We start from the raw sequence: 6,000 nt of genomic DNA, 5'->3' as shown, positions 1-6,000 counted from the left end.
CTTCCGGGGAAGCACCCCTCATAAACGCATACACTCCAGATTTGTTGGCTGTAAACAATGCTAGACCACAGGCACAATCTGCTAAAAGCATTCCTTAGATAAGGATTCCTCTGCCGGCAGACACCATTGAGTTTGATTGACAGGAAGCCGAGCATTAGTATGTTACAAGGGGATTAGACTGGGTCACAGGCATCTTTCTTTCTCAGGAGTGTCTCCCTCTCATCTCTCCACCACCACCCTCATAAAAGGAGGAAATGGATGGGGGGGCTTGCTGTTTAACTCTTTTCTTTCCAATAAACTATCAGCACAAAATCAATTTTATTTTACAAAAGCCACTATTGCTTTGAATTCTAATTCAGTACACTAGTAAGTTGTTGTTTTTAATATTTTCCTCCAATTCTCTGAGAATTGAATTGAAAATTCAAATTAAAAGCACAGAAATAAAGTCATTATGAGGATGATTATTTATCGGCATAGAACAGATTTTTCTTTAGTTTGTATTGCTACATATGTTTTGCAAAGCATCTAGTGGACTGTCCCCCATACTCTACCATTAAATATGTAAAATTCTAATTGTTACAATTTTACCCTTACACATTAAGGTTTCTCATCTACCTAGAGAAAAACTGGTAATTCTCTAAGTCAGATGCAAAAAAGAGTTTCCATTTTGCTTGTCAACTCCTGTTATTGGATAGTGGCTGACTCAAACATTGTGTTGGTAAGATAGCTGGGGAGACCAACCTCCACTTTCCCCATTAACATTCTTTTGCAGAAAAATAAGCCAGTAGATGCATTTATCAGCTCACAACAAGGTCCTACTGCCTGTTCTGTAGCCTGATCTTTAACCACTGTGAGGAGGAAAGTGGAAGAAAAATAGAAGCATAGGGTAAAACCTATTATGAGGTTTTAGCAAATAAACTCCAGGGTGGACCCTTTTTCAAAAATGATCTAATTTGTTTTTCTAAAATAGAAATTATGCCTCGCATGTGTAATGACTAAGGCCTTCTGCAAGCACTTTTCTGATACATTTTAGCATTAGAATTGTTGATGCCACTTAACTGCAGGTAACGTGTTTTCTAAACCACATTCTTTCCCTGGAGCTCATTAAAAGCTCTCATTCCTCTAATGATTTCTGGGCCTCGAGTTGGACTTATTAGTGCACAAGGAGCAATAGATGCTTAAATGTCAGGTCTATTTACCGGCTGAAAGGATTGTTGCAGAGAGGCGTTTGTCTTCTGTGGGATGTGCTGACTACGGCTGGTTAATTTTATTGTTCCTGATGGGAAAGAGTTCTCCTGAATCCAATACTTAGTCCAACCAAGCCTCAGCATGGAGAATGACATTCTGGCTCACGCAAGCTCCTAGTGTGTTCTGAACTGGAGTGATTACTGCTGTTGTCACCTGGTCTTCCCTGCAGGCCTGAGGCACCCCCTGGGCAGGCATTGAACCTGTGTTTTACAGGTCCTTGTTTTTTTGGTGCTTGTTACACAGGCTGGGACACAGGTAGCTGTCCGATAATGGTTTGTCTGCTTAAGTCTTACTTCTCTTTGCTTCTTTCTGTATCATCTGCTTCTATTGAATCAGTGTTTGACAATTTTAGATTCTTATCTTCCTTAACAATTCTCAAATCCAGCCACTCTCTGCTCCATTCTCTCTCTTATGACCTGAATCCAGGCCCCACCATCCCTCAACTGGATTCTTGGGCAGCTTTCTAATGAATATCATCCTCTCCATTCATTCCCCACATGGATTGCTGCATTCAGGCTTAAAGCATCACAAGGACTCCCCTCTGTCTTGCAATAGGAAACAATAAATCTAAACTCCTCAGCGAGCACCCCAGGCCTTTTGAATCTCATCCCTCCATATTTTCTAGTCTTATTTCTTACGTAACATCTCTAGGCAAGCTGCGGTTCAATCAAGCCAGACTCCCATTCCAAGAATACTTCATGCACTTTCCTTCATCATGTCTTATTGCATTATTTTTAAAACATTCTTCCTGTCATCTTGCTTCATCAGAATCCTACTCTTCTTTCATGATCCAGTGAAAATGCTTCCAACGTTCCCAAATTCTTTTCTACATCTTCCCTGTTTAAAAAAGCTGTTCCTCCCTGTGTTTCCATATTGCACCCTATTGATTCTATTAAATTTCAGCCGGAAGGTAGTGGAGCATAGGGGTGAAAAGCCCAAACCTGAAGGCTGCCTGCTGGGTTTGAGCCCAAGCTCTGCCACTTACTGGCCTGGTGACCTTAAGCATGTTACTGTATCTCCTTCTCTCGGTTTCCTCCTCTGTTGAATGGGAATAAGAACAGCATCACATCATAGCAGTGCTATGATAATTAAATGACTTAATGCCTGATACATTGAAAGTCCTCTGTAAGCATTTCTTCGATTAAGAAAAAAAGAAATTAGCAGCGGAGGCGTGGAAGAGCATTGCTCTCTTAACTCACTGATGAGTGGCTCTCAGAGTGTGGCCCAGCTGCATCAGCCTCGCCTGGGAACTTGTTGGAAATGCAGGTGACCAGATCCCACCACCGACCAGCTGGGTCAGAAACGCTGAGCATGGGCCCCAGTGTCTGCTTTCACAAACTCTCTGGGTGATGCTGGGGTCACTCTATAGAAGATCTTTAATTTAAAATGCCTTTCAGCCCAGGCTGGTGTGGTTCAGTGGACAGAGTGTCGGCCTGTGGACTGAAGAGTCCCAGGTTCGATTCCAGCCAAGGGCACATGCCCGGGTTTCAGGTTCAATCCCCAGTAGGAAGTGTGCAGGAGGCAGCCGATCAATGATTCTCTCTCATCATTGATGTTTCTATCTCTCTCCCTCTACCTTCCTCTCTGAAATCAATTTAAAATAATAATAATAAAATAAATAAACAAAATGCCTTTCAGTCCACACCACCTATAGACTGATTACAATTCCCCTGTACAGAGCCATTGAAAAGTAGAATTGAAGACAATTCTAACAGGTTGGAGAGGGCAGTAAGGGATGAGGTCAGAGAGCAGGAAGTGAAGAGAGAAGCCAATTATCCATTTGCATGAGGGAGCAAAGGATGCAAGAAGGAAAAAAATTACAGGAAAAAAAAGCCGAAACTTTTCTTTTTAGCTCTTCTTATGAAATCAGGAAGCTTCACATGGGATATTGTTCCAAAGATTTACTCATGACTTTTTAAAAATATTTCTATAGCCCTAGCAGGTTTGGCTCAGTGATTAGGGCTTTGGCCCAAAGGCTGAAGGGTCCTGGGTTTGATTTGGTCAAGGGAACATATATACCTCAGTTGCAAGCTCGATCCCCAACCCTGGTCCAGGCTTGTGTAGGAGGCAACCAATCGATGTGTCTCTTTCACATCAGTGTTTTCTCTCTGTCTCTCTCCCTCCCTTCCACACTCTCTAAAAATCAATGGAAAAATATCCAGTGAGGATTAACAAAAAATAAAAATAAATAATAAAAATATTTCTATAGTCGATTTTTATGTTTTATACCAGTGGCCTGGCGCACAGATTTGTGCACATTGAAAGGAAAGTAATTAGAAGAAATATTTTAATATCGCTATTTGCCCTTTCTCTATAATGGAGTGTCAGAGATGAAAGAAAATTAGTAAAATGTATATGAAAAAATATATAAATTGATTAATAAATGAACAATAACAACATGATATAACAACAACAAAGACATGATATAAAAACAACAAAAACATGATAAAAAACAACTTTGATAAAAACAATGAATGATAAATTGATTAAACTTATTCTAATATCTCCCTGTACACCACATTAAGAGTAAAAACACTTTCAGAGTGCTTGACTAATTTCCCTTGTGATGAAGTATTTACAACTTTAACATCACACACTCCTCGAACTCGAGAGAAAGCAACATGTAACTGACCATGTCCGAAAACAGGTTCAAGTAGGAATATTCCTACTCTGTCTAGAGTTTGTCCTTGTGATTTATTAACAGTCATCACAAATGCTGGCATCACAGGAAACTGTCTTTGAATTCATTTAAAGTGTCAGATGGGGACAAATATCATGCATGCGTGAGTCAGCGTTTATTTTTAAATTGCCAGTGCACGTCATATGTACTGGCTGGTCGGTCAGTACATAGCCTTTTATAGACAGTGGGTCGGTCACTTAGCCTTTTATATATATAGATACTCTATATTCCTATAAATAAAAATACTTTTGTTTCTTATATGTTAATAAGAAATTTTAAATTATGAGAAAAATATTTTAATAAAACCCTCTTTTCTTCTCCTCCTTGAACAACTGGGATTTTTTTTTTTAAAGAATAATGGGAAATTTTACTGAAAAATACAACACAATTTAGCATATATCTCCCAACATAAATGCAGGGTACCCCCCAAAAATGTATACACACTTTAATAGCTGACAGCTCAATTTTGATAATGAAATGTATTGTAATGAACACTGCCTTTATAATTAATCAATGCGTGTATACTTTTTTGGGACACCCTGTATGGGTGGAAAGCTAAAATAAGGTGCAAAGGGGACTGAATGTAGCACCAGGATGCAGCAGAGTTCTTTGCAAGATTGACTTCATACGCAGATACTGTTGCCAAAGCTAAAGGCATTATGAAATATTTCAGACACAGGAAAAGGTATGGAATAACTAAGTATCTGTGCACGCACCCAGCACCCATTACATATACTGAAATAGAGTTTAAAGGGCTCAACGGGGTCTGTGCATCGAAGTGCTGCCTGGCTGTTAAAATTTAGTGGACAAAGCACAGCGCAGGGCTTAACACAATCAATGCTCATCTTCTGTTTCCGTCTTTGCAAACTGTGTAAACAAGCTCTCTGGCAGCAGGGTTTCCTGACAGAAAGATGTGTTTCCGGGCAAGTTTGGGGATGGTGAAATTGTGACAAGTGAATAAAACAATTAGCGCTGTTGTCCTTTCCAAATGAAGTTGTGTGTTCTTACGGGAGACTTATTTTCCCCTTTTGTAAATAAAGATTTCATCCAGAAAATGCTTTGGAAAGCTCCCAGGGATGATGCCATTATTCAAACACTGCACTAAAGATTCTGAGGGTGGAAAATGAATGATAATTAGCTCTGTTGACTGTGGAGGTTTTTGTAATCTCTCTTTTCGTTCAAGCAGGGGGGTGGGGAATAAGGCCATGTGAACCTATAGAGAAATTAGCCAAACGTATAAAATCAACTATGTCTTCTTTCTATGGGTTCTTCTCTCGATTTCTCTGGAACTCTGGGTTAACAAGTTAAAAAAAAAGAACATAAAGGAACATAATAATCATAGTTATGTTTATTGACCAGCTTTCAGGTGAGAGTCATCAAACTAAGTAACAGGTATTCATTTGTTTAATCTTTACAATGGCTCAGACGACAGGTACATTTCATATACTTTTTCCAGCTAAGGAAATCAATCGCTAGAGAAGTTGAGTAATGTATCCAGTGGGGGAATGGTAGCACAGGGGTTCAAATCCATGTACCACTGAGAGTATATTGTCAAAGACTGGGGATCCCAGACATGTAGGGAGCAGTTGGCTAAGGTAGTGGTCGGCAAACTGCAGCCCCTTGAGTGTGGCTCTTCCACAAAATACCACGCATAGGCGCGCACGTACAGTGCGATTGAAACTTCGTGGCCACACTCGAGGGGCCAAAGAGCCACATGTGGCTCGCAAGCTGCAGTTTGCCAACCACTGGAAGGGATGGCTCATTTAGTCCAATCTCTTCCTTTGACAGGTGAGCAAATTAAGGCTAGAATGGGAAGGCGCTTCTGCAAGGTTGCAGAGCAGAGGCTAGAATTCAGGATTCCCGAATCTCCATTCAGCCCCGTTCATGTCCTCTTCACATGACCAAAATGGAAAGGCCCTTCTTTGCCTCTAAGGCAGTGGTTCTCAACCTTCCTGATGCCGCGACCCTTTAATACAGTTCCTCATGTTGTGGTGATCCCCAACCATAAAATTATTTTCGTTGCTACTTCATCACTGTAATGTTGCTACTGTTATGAATCATAATGTAAATAT

Source organism: Myotis myotis, unplaced genomic scaffold, assembly GCF_014108235.1.
Source record: "Myotis myotis isolate mMyoMyo1 unplaced genomic scaffold, mMyoMyo1.p scaffold_m19_p_16, whole genome shotgun sequence".
NCBI classification, from domain to species: Eukaryota; Metazoa; Chordata; class Mammalia; order Chiroptera; family Vespertilionidae; genus Myotis; species Myotis myotis.
This window is presented reverse-complemented; position numbering follows the sequence as displayed.